The sequence below is a fragment of the Amblyraja radiata genome, chromosome 3 (assembly GCF_010909765.2).
Source record: "Amblyraja radiata isolate CabotCenter1 chromosome 3, sAmbRad1.1.pri, whole genome shotgun sequence".
NCBI lineage: Eukaryota > Metazoa > Chordata > Chondrichthyes > Rajiformes > Rajidae > Amblyraja > Amblyraja radiata.
In genome coordinates, this window is record NC_045958.1 from 32,818,109 (window position 1) to 32,836,760 (window position 18,652).

At 42.9% G+C, this 18,652-nt stretch overlaps 1 long non-coding RNA gene across 1 annotated transcript; it reads right to left on the reverse strand.

Annotated features, from left to right (window-relative positions):
* Positions 1 to 1,220: 1,220 nt before the first annotated feature.
* Positions 1,221 to 10,836, reverse strand: LOC116970654. The gene is made up of 3 exons (XR_004411235.1): positions 10,696 to 10,836; positions 9,720 to 9,797; positions 1,221 to 1,296 (listed from the first exon to the last, which is right to left on the reverse strand). It is a non-coding gene; the product is annotated as an uncharacterized LOC116970654 (long non-coding RNA).
* Positions 10,837 to 18,652: the final 7,816 nt, after the last annotated feature.

Genomic DNA, 18,652 nt, shown 5'->3' on the forward strand with positions numbered 1-18,652 from the left:
AGGTTCAAGTGCAGAGTATCACTTTAAAATGTGTTTTTAGATGCTTTCATTTCTCTATGAAAGAGTAATTATTTATTTTTTTAAATAAAAAGATCTATTAATATGAAGTATATGGAAATGCACAAATAATCGGCCTAAGGTTAGGCCGGTATGGACAATTTGGGCTGAACGGCATGTTTCTGTGCTGTATAACAATATCTCTGTGGCTTTGAGAGCTTTATGAATAATTGTATGTATTTGTAAATCCTCATCTGCAGCCTGGAATGGGGTGTTTAAGGAAACCAGGGAAACATTCTAATAGAAAAGTTTTAAACAAAATTGAGTAACCATATCATTCTTGTTGGGTGCACATGTGATGAGCATATTCTTAGACTAAAATAGTGGAAAATGCACGAAATTACATTTATTAATTTTAGCATTTTTTATGGAAGGCGCTGTATTGGATCCCTCAGAAAAAATTAAATTTAAGAAAAATCATTGTATTTACAAAATATGTGTTTTTCCATCTCTATCCGTAGTGTTGAATGCATGCTCTTGTCCCACTGTCCTTTCAATTGAAATAATTTGTTTTGCTATGTCAGCCTTATTGATCAGCTTATTCAGATGTTTCATTTAGTATGTACAAATGAGTGAATGATGCTAATCATATTCTGTCCTTATTAACATTTTACTAAAGTATACATCCTAAGAGACACTGTAGATGAGAATCCCATCTTGTGAACTATGAATTATTTATGTAATTAGTATAATGCAAAATTACCACTCTTTTCCAAACATTCTTTACTCAATTCAAGTAGCATTAGATGATGACATTTTATTAAAAAAAAGGGAAAAGTGCTGGCTGCCCTTTTGAGGCAGTAACGTTCGTAGATCCCTTTGATGGTGGGGAGGTCAGGTCTGAGTTAAAACAAAATTAACTAAAACATGACAAAGGAACAAAAAGAAAGAAAAAAAAAACAGACGGACTGCAGGTGGGCCGCAGCTGTTAAGCCAGAGATTTCAAAATAAATATCTTTAATGAACTTTACAAATCAAGGAAAGAAAATCTTCACCTTGATAACATGCGTTTCTAAGAAATTAAAGTAGATATTTATCAGCAATAGGTGTACGTCACTTACTCTGTTAATGAGCCATTGTAGCACCCTAAACTCTCATCAGTCAGTAAGGTTCTTAAATTCAGAAGCACTTTGTCCGTGACACAGTTCTGTAGCCTGACATATTGTGATCGTCCAGTCAGGTAGTTGGTGATCCAGGAAACTAATGGAAAATTCACCCGCATCTTTGTCAGTTTTTTCTCTAGCAATGCAATGGAGAAGTATGCTTCAGGTGAGCACAGGAACGATGAAGCAAGTGGATGATGGCATCCTCAACCCTCATCTTTGTTTGGTAAACGAACTGCAGAGGTTCCAGATAGGGTTTAACCAGAGGACGCAGGTGAGTGTGCACCAACCTCCCTAGGGACTTCGTGATGTGTGAAATCAGCGCCACTGGTCTGTAGTCACTGGAGGAGCTGGGGCACGTCCTCTTTGGGACAGGAACCTTCCACATCACAGGAACCATCTCCAGGCTCAGGCTCAGGTTGAAGATATGCTGGAGTACTCTGCACAACTGGCTGGGCCACCTCTAGGGTACTCACCCTAGGGCTGACACAATCGGGACCGGTAGCTTTGCCTGGGCAGAGTCTGCTCAGCTCCTTCCCTCAATTGCTCAACCTTGATGGTCAGGCACGACAAAGAAAGGGCAGTGGAAGTGGACCAGGGGGATTGAGGGGGAGAGTCTGTTGGGGAGCAGGGGGCAGGGTGGGTAGAGGCCACCTCTGTTTAAACACCTGTTCAGTTTACGGATAGAAACAGACCTTTCAGCCCACCGAGTTTACGGCAACCATCCTGTCCACACTAGTTCTATGACTTTCACTTTCCTATCTACTCCCTACACACTAGGGGCAACTTACAGAGGCCAAGTAACCTGCAAACCTGCACGTCTTAGGAATGCGGGAGGAAACCGGAGCACCTGGAGGAATCCCACACCGGCACAAGGTGAACAAACAGACTCCACACAGACAGCACCCGAGGTCAGGATTGAACCGAGGTCTCTGCAACTGTGAGTCAACAGCTCTACAAGCTGCGGCACTGCGCCACCCCACTTAATTGATACCTGTTTTGAATTTTAATGCAACTGCTAAATTTATCAATAATTAAAATATTGAAGGTTAAGATTGTATAATTGTTGTTGGCAGTGAACTCAGACTGAACTGAATCAAAATAAGCACTCTAAGTTCCTTGTTTAAATCGTTTAGTTTATAAACTAATTAGTTTGTAAACTAAAGGGCCTGTCCCACTTGGGCGACCTAATCCGCGAGTTCTGGCGACTTTGCGCTCGACTCATACTCGCAGCATGGTCGACACGAGGTCGTAGGAGGTCTTCGTAACTCTCCTTAGTAAGTAAGTAAGTAAGTAAGTTTTATTTATATAGCACGTTTTAAGTCAACTCGCATTGACACCAAAGTGCTTTACATAAATTAAATAATAAGTTTCAATACAAACCATAGAAAAAGGTTAAAAAAATGAATAAAATGGACACAACACATTATAGAGTTCAACACAAACGTCCCCCCACAGCAGAATCAAAAATTTCCACTGTGGAGAAAGGCACCAGAAAGTTAAGTCCTCTTCCTCTGTGAAACACCCGAGGTCGGGGCCCATTTGTGGCCGTGCAGCCAGTCCGATGATTTTCAGGGCCCTCTTGCCGTGAAGATGAAACTTCGGCGTCGGGTGAAACATTCCTCAGCGGCTTGGAAAAGTCTGGAGCGGCTGCCTCCTCCCTGGAGACCGGGGCACTCGTAGTCCTCAGGCCGCGCCGGTTGGAGCTCTGACCCCGGACGAACTCGAACCCTGGCTCTGCGGCGCTCCAAATCCAGCGCCGCCCGCGGCCAGACGTCCTGCAGTCCCAGCTCCGCGATGTTGGGATCGACGGCCACAGCGCTCCGGAGCTTACCGCACGGCGACCCGGTAAGGCATCGCCCGCTCCGTGTTGGTATCCCAGCGCTGCGCCACCGCCGCCGAAGCTGTAGTCCCGGCCGGTCCCGTCAGGAAACGCCGCTCCATTCTCGATGGTAGGCCGCGAGGACGGGGCGAAGAAACAGCTTGGAGGGATGCTGCTTCTCCGACCAGGTAGGTGACTAAGAAATAAAGTTTCCCCCTTCCCCACCCCCACCCCCCACATAGAAGACCTCCACTAACATTTTTTAACAGGACTTAAAATAAAATAAAATTAAAAAAGGTGTAGAGACGGACTGCGGGCAGGCTGCATACACAGACGGCGCCCACTCCTGCGCATCCGCACATTTCCCAGTCAGCAGTTAACCCCATTTTCCTTCATACTCGAGAGTGGTCTCCGCTTACTCGAGGCCTCAGCTAGGTCACAGAGTGTTTTTCAATATGTTAAAAAATGCCCGCGAGTAAAAAAAGGTTGCCATGGAAAAAATCAATACATTTTTTACTCGTAGGTTTAGACGCAGTAGGTCATAGTAGGTCGGAGTAGGTCGGCATGTTAGTTGTAGGTAATCAAGGGTAGTTAAAAGTAGTCAAAGGTAGTCGTAGATAGTCTTCATCATAGACGAAGGGAGGTCGAAGGGGGGTCGAAGGAGATCGAAGGAGGTCGTCCTCACTCTCCACTATTCGGTGTCCAATTTACCCAAAGTTAGTCGTAGCTGGTCGTAGCTAGTTGAAGCTAGTCTTCAACATAGTCGAAGGAGGTCGAAGGAGGTCGAAGGAGGTCTTCAACATGTCATTTTTTCAAATTCTCCTAAACTCTTCTAAACTCGCCAATTAGGTCGCCTAAGTGGGACAGCCCCTTAATAGGTTTTCCTACTCGGAATCCTCAGGATTTCTTTCACAGTTTATCACAAGCTTCTTTACAAATTTCTATCACAGCAGTTATTAGCTCAGTCAGTCCTTTCCTTCATTTTGAAAACTTTATTCACCTTCTATCTGCTATAAGTACAATCCCAAACATCTTCTATTGCCACTGGAGGAAAATTGATAGAAGCAATATTGAAAGGTGCCACAAGGACTCTCTTTTTATTTTAGCAGCCATTACTTTTTCTGTGGAAAGAGGAAAGCTACAAACTGAAACCCTTCTAAATGGACACCCTTAATGTGTAAAGGAGAAAGCCAATACTGAGAGAATGAGACAGACAACAAGACCTTAATAGGAAGAAAGGCACTTTGCTGTTTGAAGAGATAAAAGTGGACAGCAAAATCAGAGGAGACAGCACGAAACCTATGGCAGGTCAAATTTAATAAAGACAAATGAAAAGTGCCTCAAATAGCAAGGAAAATAAGCACATGCTTTGTGCCATTGGTCAACAATATGTACACACCAGGAAAGCACAATAGAATTGACCTATTAACCCCCCCGCCCCCCCCCCCCCCCCAAATTCCCTGTACCCCATCGCACGCATATCTATTTCTTATTTTCCCAATCCTCCTCCTTATTATTCTCATTATCCTCTCATTATTCTGGCATTACATTTCACATCTATTCTCTCCTTATCTTTCACACGTTTTATCTTTTCATCTCTAGCCTTTGTCCAGTCATCTGGCAATAAAAACGTCCCCTCAGCTGTATCCACCTATCACTTGCCAGGCTTTGTTCCACCTCCTCCTCTCTTCCAGCTTTCTTCCCATACTACAATGAGTCTGAAGGAGGGTCCCAACACAAAATGTTGCCTATCCGTGCTCCCCAGATATTTGCCTGACCCACTGAGTTACTCCAGCACTTTGTATCCTCCTTGTTTGCCTAGCTTTGATTCCCGGCAACAGGTTCATTTCCATAAAATGACGACGTCATTTCCTCCAGCATCTGGAATCAGTCTTGCTGGAAGGTTGTTTTTTTTTGTTTTGACTCTGTTGCTTTATCAGGGTAGCTGGACGACAAATCTAGTAGAGATCAAAGGTCCTAAAGAAATAAGCCTATTGCCATCTATTTCCAATGCTTTGTTCTTCTGTTAAGGCATAATTTGACTATAATACAATGATACAAATGATACAAATTGGATTTTTTTTTTCTCTATTATAAAACACTGGGGTGAAATTTCATCCTCCAAAACTTCCCAACATGTGATATAGCAGCTGCTACTCATTGAACTTCATCAAAAGCAATGCACTACTGCAGCTACATTGTCCATTTCACATGAGCAACCAAAAATAAAAACACACGATCATAAGAAAATATGTGCACTCAACCCTGTCCCACCGTTTAATATAATCACAGCTGATATGCCCAAACTTTAATTTTTCTCTTGTGGAAATTCCCCATGGCTCTTAATTCTCTAATCTTTCAAAACATTGTCTACTATCCTTTTAAATACACTCAATGATCTAGCCTTCACAACTTCCCAGGACAGAAAATGTGAGAGATTCACTACTCTTTGTGGGACAGATTTCATTGACTGTCCCTTTATTTTGTAACTATGTCCCATCATTTGAGATTCTCTTACTTGTGGAAGCATCTCAGTATCTATCCTCTAACCTTAGCATTACCCTAAACAATTGTAACAGTAATTCCTATTTTTTATACTACAACCTCCTCAGTAAAGGTCAATATGCCATTTGACTCCCTAACCAATTGCTACATCTGCCTGCTAACATTTTGCAAATCGTGCTCAAAGAAACCAGGATCCTTCTGTATATTGTTCATCTGTAGCATTTTCCCTTGAGATAATGATCCACTGTTAAATTTATCTTCCTAAAGTGCAAGATCTCACACTTTCTGACATTAAATTATATGCGTTAAATTGTCACCCACACCCCGATCGATATCCAGTTGCAGAGTCTTAATATACTGTGCTTGCTGCAATATGCCCTCACACCTATTTTCATGTCATCAACAAACTTGGGTGACTTATTCTCTGCCCCTTCCTCCTAGTTATTAATATGTCGTGAATAATTGAGGGACCAGAACTGATCACTGAAGCATTCATTACATCCATCCAGCCTGAAAAAGACCCATTTATTCTGTTTCTTTCGATAAGATTACCAATCTTCAAACCATGCTAACACATTATCCCTCACATCAGTCTTTTATGTGGCTCCTTGATAAATACTTTCTGAAAATCCCAACAACCACATTAAGAAATTCCCCTGTATGAACTCTGCTTGTTATGTCTTCAAAGGGCTCTGGCAAATATGGTTTCATTATAATAGGCTTCTATTATGAACTAGCTGGATTATAGATTTCCTTGATTATAGGCTCCAGCATTGTCCAGTCCACATTGGTTCCGACCTCCCAATCATCGAATGGATTTACAGGAGGCGCTGCCTCAAAAAGGCAGCCAGTATCATCAACGATCCAAACTACCCTGATTATGCTCGCTTTTCATTCCTGCCATCGGGAAAACAACATACTCCAGGAGCCTGAAAACTGTAATGTCCAGATTCAGGAAAAGCTTCTTCCCAACAGCCATCTACGAATTCAACTAAACACCAAACTATGAACTGTCTTTATTGCACTAGGGACTTCGGGTTTGTTTTTATTTTTGCACTATATAATGTTTTTTTTAATTTATTGAACTTCTTTTTGGTGTTTATTATGGTATCTACTGAGAACTATGTTTGCTTATCTGTTGGGCTGCTGCAAATAATAATGTCATTGCTTGGTTTTGGGACATATGACAATAAAACACACATGACTCTCTTGGCTTCTGCATCTACCAACAGATGTTAAGCTCTCAATCATATCATTACCTGCTTGGTGCCTTCAACAGTACAGATACATTTACATTTTACCAGTCTGTAGGTACCTTCCTGGAACAATGAGTTTTGAAGAACCTTACCCAATGGCTCCAGTATCTCTACAGCTGCTACCTGTAAAATATTTGGGTACAGGTCATCGGGCTTGAAAACCTATCTGTCTTTAGTGTCATTGGTTGTCCAATGCCTTGTCCCTCACAATAGTGACTGTTACAAGTTCTGCCACAGTATTTGAATTCATTACATCACAAATCTGTAGGATATTTTCTGTATCATCCATCATGAAAAATTCTGTATCTTATCTGTTATTTTCTTGTTTCTGTTATTAATTCGGTATCACTCTCTAGGAGGTTCCACGCTTTCCATTGCAACCCACTTCCTTTTTATATATCCATAGAAGCCACTGCATTTTGTTTCAGAACATAAAACAAAGATTAGTACAACACAAGAACTGGTCCTTTGGCCCACAATGTTTGTGCCGGAAATGAAGCCAAGTTAAACTAATCTCCTTTCGCCTCCTTTCCCTGCATATCCACGTGCCTATCCAAAACCCTCTTAAATGCGAGTCATATCTGCCATCACTCTTGTCAGTGTGTTCCAGACACTCACCACTCGCTGTGTAAAAATACTTTTCCCGCACATCTCCAATAAACTTTTGGAATAAGACTTGCCCTGCACATCTCCTTTAAACTTTGTTCCTCTCACCTTAGAGCTGCCAGTTTTCTATCATAATCTATTTTTGCCCTCTATTAACTTCAAGGATACTTTCAAAGACTTCACTAGACGTCATCTTAGCGAGCTACTTGATGCAGCCCAGCGAGGCTATGATTTCCTGTTCAATCATGTGTTTTGTGACTAATATTTTGGACATTGCATTTAAACCATAGATTATTTGTACATTAATGCTGAGCAGTGATGCATTTTTTCATAACATAATATTTACCCCTATGCAAAAAAATGTATGGATGTTCTATGTCTGTTTTATTTTTTCCACAATTTCAATGATGCACCGTTTGCTTTTGCTGCATTTGTCAAATTTAATGGCTTCATCAGCACATTGCTCTTTCCTTGTTAGATTTCAGTTAAATGGCAATTAAGGAGGCATCTTTCACAGTTCAAAACTTTTCATCTGTCACATTTATTCTTCTTGTTTTCAAGTAAAATTTGGTATTGGATCCACCTAATTTCTTACTGCAAGTCATATACTGACCTTGAATGTCTCGCATTTCCAGTGAAAGATGTATTTTATTGAGCACAGCAGCCGTGGTTTCGGCAGTAGTACAACTATAAAATGCTGGTCTCACTAATCAGCTATGATGAGTTGTCAGTAGCTGGCAAAACCTAGGTGCATGGCAGGTTGGTTTTATTATGCATTCTCTTAAAACAGGGTCTGTAAAAATATTCAATAGTAGAAAATCCACTACTTTAACTTACAGAGGGTTCTTTCCGATCTTTAATAAGGTACAAGAGGACGGAACAATTAAGGATGTGATACCATGATGGAGATTTGTGAGAATTCATAACCCCGTATTCTGTGTTGTAAAACATCTAGGTTTAGGTTCAGGTTTATGCTTAGGTTTATTATTGTAACATATACCGAGGTACAGCAAAAAATGAATGCTAACCAGTCGGATCAGATATTACTCTACATAAATACAATTGAATCAAACTCGTACAATAAATAGAGCAAAGGGGAAGAGTTCAGATTATAGTTCTCAGCATTGTAGCGCAACAGTTCCAGAGACACAGTCCAATGTCCACAATGGGGCAGAGGTGAATCGGCCAGTAAACTAGCTTATGGAAGGATTGTTCAGAAGCCTGATAACAGAGGGAAGAAGCTGTTCCTGAGTCTGGTGGTGCATGCTTTGAAATATCTCTCCATTCCACCAGACGGGAGCAGTGAGAAGAATGAATGAACAGGGTAGGACAGGTCTTAAATTATGTTAGCTGCTTTCCTGAGGCCGCATGAAGTATAGATGGAGTAAATGGTGGGAAATCTGGTCTGTGTGATGGACAGGGCTGAATCTACATCTTCCTGCTAAAGCTCTAGAAAGGGCCAAAGATCTGTTTTCCTGAATGGTTCCTTTGCCACGTACAATATACATGTAGCTGAACCATGTTTCTTTCTACGTATTGGTGTTTTATTGAAATAATAAATGTCATTAAACATTCCAGTCATATGTGATGACAATATCAGAATTATACGTTTATCACATGACTCATGTGTCTGTATGCAGTTTGTACATTCTTCCTGTGCCCGTGTGGGTTTTCTCCAGGTGCTCTGGTTTTCTCCCACATTCCAAAGATATGCAGGTTTCTAGGTTATTTGGCTTTAATAAAATTGTAAATAGTGCTGGTGTACAGGGTAATCATTGGTTGTCGCAGACTCGGTGGGCTGAAGGGCATGTTGCCATGCTGTATCTCTTAAAGGGCCTGTCCCACGAACATGCGACCTGCATGCGGTAAGCGCGACCTAAGGGGCCTGTCCCACGAGCATGCGACAGCATGCGGCAAGCGCGACCAAACCAGAAGCGGGGGCCGCACAGAGGTCGAGTGAGTGACATGAAGTTCGAGCGAAATCCGCGGGAAGTTCACGCGTGACGTACGGTGTCGAGGTGGCTGCGGGCCGGCAGGCCGTTGCCGCGTGGAATTTTTGAACACGGTCAGTTTTTCGGATCCCCACGCGATGTCGGGACCAGCTCTGTACAACTCCATACGGCTCCGGCGATCGAAATGGGACCGGCCCCGCGAGGCCGTACGGCTCAAGCGACCACGTTAGGTCGCGCTTGTCGCATGGAGTCGCATGCTTGTGGGACAGGCCCTTTAGGTCGCGCTAGCCGCATGGAGTCGCATGCTCGTGGGACAGGCCCTAAAGGCATAACATTTTTGAGCACCTTTCTCTCTGAGTGTAATTAAGACATTCACCACCTGCTTCTAATGGCAGACTTGCCTCTTGCTGCAGCTCACCTACTGCCCCTTTTTCATGCAGTCCGATTAAGTGACCAAGATGGCTACTCCCCTATGCCCCATTCTGGCTGAAGGTGTCTGAGAAAAAAAGAAAAATTCAGGAAAAGATAATCTCCAGGAAAATTTGAAAAGTGAAATGACAAACAGCTTAATGATATTACAGATAAATGTTGTTTTAAATGTTCCTTCCAAGAGCAGTCCACATCCTGTTAGCTTAATAAATGGGTTTATGACTGTGTTATGTTTTTTTTGTCAACACGAAGCTTGCATGCTATTGCTTTTGCCCCCACTGCATCCCAATTCACATTTATACAGGAAACTCTGCCTGTTTCTAAGTCACAGAGAGAGAGTCATTTGAGGTACTTCAATAGAAGTCTATAGTAAACATGAAATATCAATATCATACTGAAAAGGAATTAGAAAATAGAACATAGAACACTGCAACACAGGAATATGCCCTTCGGCCGACAATATCTGTGCCGAACATAATACCAAGAACAAATCATATCTGTCTGCACATAATCCATATCCATCCAATCCTCACATATCCATATGCTATAAGTTTGTTAAACATCGCTATCATATCTACCTCAACCACAGCCCAGCATTCCATTCACTCAGCACCCTCTGTGTAAAAAACCTTCCCCACACATCAGCTTCAAACTGTGCCTCTCACCTGAAAGCAATGTCCTCTAGTATACAATTATTTCATCCTGGGAAAACGTTTCTGACCGTCTACCCTATCTATGCCTTTCATAATTTTGTATACTTCTGTCAGGTCTTCCCGCAACCTCTGGCATTCCAGAGAAAATGATCTGCAGCCTAATATGTCCCTGTAGCTAATATCCACTAACGGGGCATCATTCTGGAAATACCTGATTATTATGAAAAAGCTTTAACTTTGTGATGAAAAAGACACTTTTTAAACCAACCACACCATCACCACCCACTGAGTTTCTCCAGCTTTTTTGTCTACCTTCGATTTTTCCAGCATCTGCAGTTCTTTCTTAAACACACCATCTTAAAAGCAACTCCTACATTTGCTTAATTCAATAAAGTTCCACGTAAGTGAGAAAAAAATTGACTTCACTGCAGCTGAAACAGAGTTTCTCTACTTGAGGAAACACATTTCACAGAAAGAAGAACAGCAGATGTCCTAGGTTTACAGCAGTGATAATATCTTGAGCATGGGAGGGAGGATTTTGTGATGGGAATTGGAATAAAAGACAGAAAGCTTTTGTAAATTTGTACACAAGGGATCGGTCCTTTTCTTATCCAGCAGTTGTCCTGAACTTTTCACAGAATACTCATGTTACACTTTGACAAATGTCATTGAAATCTCATCTCAATTTAATTTGCCTTTGACAACAACATCAATGAGCTTGTGATGTCATTGAATTATTTATCTCTTATCCTGGAAGATTTCCCAAAATCCTACCTTGGTGTTCTGTCAATGTATAGATTGCCATTTTCAGATTTAGATCACAGAATTAATGCAAATGCCACATTAGAATATAACTGTTCACCGGAAAATAATTTGTGTAAACAGAAGTGTAAGATAATTGCACAAAAGGCACAATGCTAGCTTCAAATATTTAGACTTAATCAACAATGATAGTTAAATACAAGCAATAACTTATATATAATCTCACATATAATGTATAGTCCCAATGTGCATCTCAGTCATTGAATAGCTGTTAACATATTGTTTTTCTTTGATCCTCTGAATTGTATCAGCCACATTATATATTCAACTGAAAGTTCAGGCGAGACCTCATTTTATTACATCCCAAAGATTGCACCTGCAATAATATGCCACTCCCTCAGGACCGTGCTAAAGTGTCAGTCTAGATGAGGTATATAGTTACATCAAGCAGAATGCCAGGCCTTTTCCTGGAATACTTTTTTAAGCATGATTTTTAATATTCTTTCTTCCTAGGTCCTGGTTTGGTGTCAATGCATTTTCCAGTACATGTAAAAATTGTTGTCAGGCAGAGATCTTTTTATACTTTCAACTAAAAGATACCGCTCACTTTTTAAGAAAGGCTGGAGAGAGAAAACGGGGAATTATAGACCAGTTAGCCTGACATCGGTGGTGGGGAAGATGCTGGAGTCAATTATAAAAGATGAGATAGCCGCACATTTGGATAGCAGTAACAGGATCGGTCCGAGTCAGCATGGATTTACGAAAGGGTAATCATGCTTGACTAATCTTCTGGAATTTTTTGAAGATGTAACTAGGAAAATGGACAAGGGAGAGCCAGTGGATGTAGTGTACCTGGACGTTCAGAAAGCATTTGATAAGGTCCCACATATAACCATATAACAATTACAGCACGGAAACAGGCCATCTCGACCCTTCTAGTCCGTGCCGAACACGTATTCTCCCCTAGTCCCATATACCTGCGCTCAGACCATAACCCTCCATTCCTTTCCCGTCCATATAACTATCCAATTTATTTTTAAATGATAAAAACGAACCTGCCTCCACCACCTTCACTGGAAGCTCATTCCACACAGCCACCACTCTCTGAGTAAAGAAGTTCCCCCTCATGTTACCGCTAAACTTCTGTCCCTTAATTCTCAAGTCATGTCCACATAGGAGATTAGTGGGCAAAATTACGGCACATGGTATTGGGGGTAGAGTGCTGACATGGATAGAGAAGTGGTCGGCAGACAGGAAACAAAGAGTAGGGATTAACGGGTCCCCTTCACAATGGCAGGCAGTGACTAGTGAGGTACCGCAAGGCTCGGTGCCGGGACCGCAGCTATTTACAATACACATCAATGATTTGGATGAAGGGATTCAAAGTAACATTAGCAAATTTGCAGATGACACAAAGCTGGGTGGCAGTGTGAACTGTGAGGAGGATGCTGTGACAATGCAGGGTGACTTGGACAGGTTGGGGGAGTGGGCAGATGAAGTTTACTGCGGATAAATGTGAGGTTATCCACTTTGGTAGCAAAAACAGGAAGGCAGATTACTATCTAAATGGCGTCAAGTTGGGAAAAGGGGAATTACAACGGGATCTGGAGGTCCTTGTACATCAGTCCATGAAAGTAAGCATGCAGTTAGAGCAGGCAGTGAAGAAAGCGATTGGCATGTTGGCCTTTATTACAAAAGGAATCGAATATAGGAGCAAAGAGGTCCTTCTACAGTTGTACTGAGCCCTAGTGAGACCACACCTGGAGTATTGTGCGCAGTTTTGGTCCCCTAATTTGAGGAAGGACATTCTTGCTATTGAGGGAGTGCAGCGTAGGTTTACAAGGTTAATTCCTGGGATGGCGGGACTGTCATATGCTGAGAGAATGGAGCAGCTGGGCTTGTACTCTGGAGTTTAGAAGGATGAGAGGAAGATCTCATTGAAACATATAAGATTGTTAAGGGCTTGGACACGTCAGAGGCAGGAAACATGATCCCAATTTTGGCGGAGTCCAGAACCAAGGGCCACAGTTTAAGAATAAGAAGTAAGCCATTTAGAATGGAGACGAGGAAACACTTTTGCTCATTGAGAGTGGTGAGGCTGTGGAATTCTCTGCCTCAGAGATGGATGCAGGTTCTCTGGATGCTTTCAAGAGAGAGCTAGATAGGGCTCTTAAGATAACGGAGTCAGGGGATATGGGGAGAAGGCAGGAACGGGGTACTGATTGTGGATGATCAGCCATGATCACATTGAATGGCGGTGCTGGCTCAAAGGGCCAAATGGCCTGCTCCTGCACCTATTGTCTATTGTTTATTGTCTACTGTCTGCCAATAGTTAAGCAATGCAGCCTTGTTTTATTCGGATACACTCCTTTAAAGTCATAAGGAATAGGAGTAGAATTATGCCATTCGGCCCATCAAGTCTACTCCACCATTCAACCATGGCTGATCTATTTCTCCCTCATAACCCCATTCTCCTCCCTTCTCCCCATCACCTCCCCATTTAGTTTTATTATAACACATAATGTGTTATTAACTATCCTTAAGTACAGTATATTCCAGTTTCTTTCTATTTCACTTGGTTGCAGCAACTTTTATATATTTTAATATATATAGAGCCAGAGGACCAGGTGCTGTATTCAAATACAGGGACCATGGATACCATTGGACAGATGCAGAAAGGTTATCCAGTTCAGGAATGCAGACCTGTGATTTAATAAGGGAACTCAAGGTAAAGGAACCGCTAGGAGGTAGTGACCATAATTAGGGAGATAGGGGGCGCTGCAGTGGCAGCAGCCTGTCAGCAGCGCGTTAGTTTTTTCAACTTTTTTAATTTTTTTAGTATGTTTTAAAGTATGTTTTTGATGTTTCTCGGTGTGTTTTGTGTGGGGGTGGTAAGGGGGAAACCGTTTCGGCCGCCTCCTCCACGGAGAGGCGACTTTTTCCAGGTCGCCTCCCCCGTGGCCTAACAGCAAGGATCGGCGCGGCCTTTCCCGGAGACGCGCCCGGGGCTTCAGCAGCGGGCGCAGCGTGGACTCTCGGCGTGGAGCGGGTGAGCCCTCGCTGGGGCTCGCTGGAGGGAAGCGCTCCGTTTCGCTGGCCCGGGGCAGCCGGCAGCCTGAAGCCGCGGTCTGCACAGCTCCAGCTGGCGCGGCGTCTACAGCCCGGGATCCCTCGTGGGGGACCCGGGGGAAGAAGAAGCCATCACTGCCGGCCCGCGGCCAACTTCTACCGCGGGCCCGGCATGGACTTACCATCACCCCTGGAGGGGAGCTTCGACCACCGGCCCTGCGGTCTGCGGTGCTTCTGGGTGCGGCGCGGCGGGAACCTTAAATCTTCGACCGCCGGCCTGCGGCCTACACCAGCCTGAAGCCGCGGTCTCCGGTGGGGAAGAGCCGATCCTGGACTTACCTTGACTTTGACTTTGTCCCTTACCATCTGGACGCCCGCAACAACGGCTGCGGAGGGTGGAGGTCCCGACCACGGGGGAAAATGAAGGAGGTCTGGCCAAGTTCTGTGCCTTCCACTACAGTGATGAATGCTGTGGTGGATGTTTGTGTTACATTTTTATTGTGGTTGTGTGTTCTTTATTATTGTACTGCTGCTGACAACCCAAATTCCACCGACCCTAGTTGTGTGGCAAATAAATTCTATCAAATTCTATCAATATGATAAGTTTTAAACTGCAATTTGTGAGGGAGATGGTTAAATCATAAGTGTCAGTGTTGCAGTTGAACAAAGGGGACTATGAAGGCATGAGAGAGGAGCTGGCCAAGGTCGACTGGAAAAGGATCCTAGCAGGAATGATAATGGAACAGCAATGGCAGGAGTTTCTGGGCATAATCCAGAAGATGCAGGACCATTTCATTTTAAGAGGGAGAAAGACTCTAAGGGGAGTAAGAGGCTAGCGTGGCTGACAAGGGAAGTTAGGGATGGAATAAAGCTAAAAGAAAAGGTGTATAACAAAGCAAAGAGTAGCGGGAAGCCAGAGGGTTGGGAAACTTTCAAAGGACAACAGAAGGTAACAAAAAGGGCAAGGTGGGGTGAAAAGATGAAGTACGAGGGTAAGCTGGCCAAGAATATAAAGAAGGATGGTAAAAGCTGTTTTAGGTATGTTAAGAGAAAAAGATTAGTAAAGACAAATGTGGTCCCTTGAAGGCAGAAACAGGTGAAATTATTATGGGGAACAAGGCAATTGCAGAAGAGTTGAACAGGTACTTTGGTTCTGTCTTAACTAAGGAAGACACAAACAATCTCATAAATGTATTAGAGGACAGAGAATTTGGGGAGACAGAGGAACTAAAATAAATTTGCATTAGGCAAGAAATAGTATGGGTAGACTGATGGAACTGAAGGCTGATAAATCCCCAGGGCCTGATGATCTGCATCCCAAGGTACTCAAGGAGCATCCCAGGGCTCTAGAAATAGTGGATCATTTTCCAACGTTCTGTAGATTCAGTGTATCTAATATTATCTCACTTTTCAAGAAAGGAGCAAGAGAGAAAATGGGGAAATTTCGACCAATTAGCCTGACATTGGTGGTGGGGAAGATGCTGGAGTCAATTATTAAAGAAGTAATGATGGTGCATTTGGATAGCAGTAAAAGGATTGGTCCAAGTCAGCATAGATTTATGAAGGGGAAATCCTGCTTGACTAATCTTCTGGAATTTTTTGAGGATGTGACAAGTAAAATGGATGAAGGAGAGCCAGTGGATGTAGTGTATCTCGACTTTCAGAAAGCCTTTGATAAGGTTCCACACAGGAGATTAGTGTGCAAAATTAGAGCACATGGTATTGTGGGTAGGGTGTAACCCACCTATTATATCCAACCTTTGGCAGACAGGAAACAAAGAGTTGGAATAAATGGGTCCCTGTCAGAATTGCAGGCAGTGGCGAGTGGTGTGCCACAAGGCTCAGTGCTGGGGCCACAACTATTTCCAATATATATTAATGATTTAGATGATGGAATTAAAAGTAACACTAGCAAATTTGCAGATAACACAAAGCTGGGTAGCAGTGAACTGCAAAGAGGATGCGAGGATGTTGCAGGGTGACTTGGACAGGTTGAGTGAGTGGGCAGATGCATGGCAGATGCAGTATAATGTGAGGTTATTCACTTTGGCGGCAAGAACAAGGAGGCAGAATATTATCTCAATGGTGCAGGATTAGGAAAAAGGGAAGTGCAATAAGACCTGGGTGTCCTTGCCCATCAGTCACTGAAAGTAAACATGCAGGTACAGCTGGCAGTGAAGAAAGCTAATGGCATGTTGGCCTTCATAACGAGAGGATTTGTGTATAGGAGTAAACAGGTCCTTCAGCAGTAGTACAGAACCCTGGTGAGACTACATCTGGAGTATTGTGTGCAGTTTTGGTCTCCTAATTTGAGGAAGGACATCCTTGCTATTGAGACAATGCAGCGTAGGTTCACGAGGTTAATCCCCGGGATAGTGGGACTATCATATGAGGAAAGATTGGAAAGACTGGGCTTGTATTCACTGGAATTTAGAAGGATGAGAGGGTTTCTTATAGAAACATCTATATAACTCATCCTGATCACTTCCTGTCTGCGCTGTATATTGATTTTAGAAAAAAATGCTACCCTATATCACTATGATTTTTGGCCATTGTACTTACAGTCCTCCTCCGCTGATGCAGCCCCGAGGATTTTTCCGATCAATGAAAAAAAAAAGTAGTATTTAAATTTTTTGAGATCAGCTGATTGGTCCGCTCGCCTGTCAATCACCATGATGAAGGTAACGCCCATTCCGGGGGGAGGGCAGGACTATAACACCCTGGATGCCTGGACGTGAGTCAATCACTCTGAAATATCGCGAAGGAGAGGCCACAACTCTGCTGTGATCCACTGAACTGTAAGTCTACCCTTTATGTGCTTTATGTGGTTATGTGCTTTATGTGGTTAACCCTTATTGTGCTTGCAATAAATGATTTGTTAGCCAGCAATGTGCTTGCAAAGAATGATGATTTGTCAACCCTTAATGTGCTTGCAATAAATGATTTGTTAGCCAGCAATGTGTTGGAATTGGTGGAGAAGTGGAATATTGCGTTGGGGGACCAGCCCTCCCATGTGGACCTTGGACCCAACGGGCCCCACTTAATCTAGTATAAAAGTATAAAATGCCTGAACAAGCTAGATGCAGGAATTTATTTCCCAATGATGGGGGAGTCCAGGACCAGAGGCCACAGTCTAAGAATACAGGGAGGCCATTTACAACTGAGATGAGATTAAAAAAAACGTCACTTAGTTGTGAATTTGTGGAATTCTCTGCCACAGAAGGCAATAGATGCCAATTCACTGGATGAATTTAAAAGAGAGTTTGATAGAGCTCTAAGGGCTAGCGGAATCAATGGATATGAGGGGAAGGCAGGCAAGCGTTACTGATTGTGGATGATCAGCCGTGAAAACAATGAATGGCGGTGCTGGCTTGAAGGGCCAAATTGTCTCCACCTGCACCTATTTTCTATGTTTCTATGTAACACTGGTAGGAAAATAGAAATCCTGAACCATATTTAAAATGGAGCACTCACCTACAAAAGGAGAATAAGTCTGTTCCTTATCCAGTAAAATGACTGATCTGTATTGTACCTCCACTTGCTTTGGCTCTATATCCCTTTATGTCCTCGTCTCACAAAATGTCTCACAAAATATCAGATCTGCAGTTATTTATTATTCTAGTGGGTGATGCTTTTTAGGAAGACATGTATCCTATCCACTGAATATCCTGATTTTAAGGATAACCCAAATTTTCAAGGCAGTCAAACAATTTTTTTTCTCTATCACCGAATCTATTGATTTAAATGTGTAGGGAGGAACTGTGGATGCTGGTATACACCGAAGATAGACACAAAATGTTGGAGTAACTCAGTGGGACAGGCGACCTGAAAAATCAACCATTCCTTCTATCCTGAAGTGCTGCCTGCAAAGCCCTCCACCATCTGCCCCCCCCATATCTCACTGACCTCCTCTCCCCCTACCAACCCTCACGGTCCCTCAGATCCACATCAGCCGGTCTCCTCTCCATCCACAAGTCCAACCTCCGCAGTTTTGGGGACAGAGCCTTCTCCAGGGCAGCTCCCAGGCTCTGGAACTCCCTCCCCCAACTGATCCGCAATTCCGTGTCCCTCACCATCTTCCAGTCCCGCCTCAAGACCCATCTCTTCACCTCTGCCTATCCTTAGCCCCACGTCCCCCTCCCTTTTCATCTGTGCATTAATTGCCTCATATTGTGTTTTGTATTGAATTCTGTCTTTACTTTGTGTACTAGTCATGTCTCTACTATTTATTTCATTCCCCTTACATGTTTTTCCTCTACCTGCTAAATTTTTGTAAGGTGTCCTTGAGACTCTTGAAAGGCGCCCATAAATAAAATGTATTATTATTATTATTATTATTACCTGTCCCGCTGGGTTACTCTAGCATTTTGTGTCCATCTTCAATTGTTTTAAATGTTCTAAAACCTCCATTGAATAACATTTTAAACTTCTGTGGTCC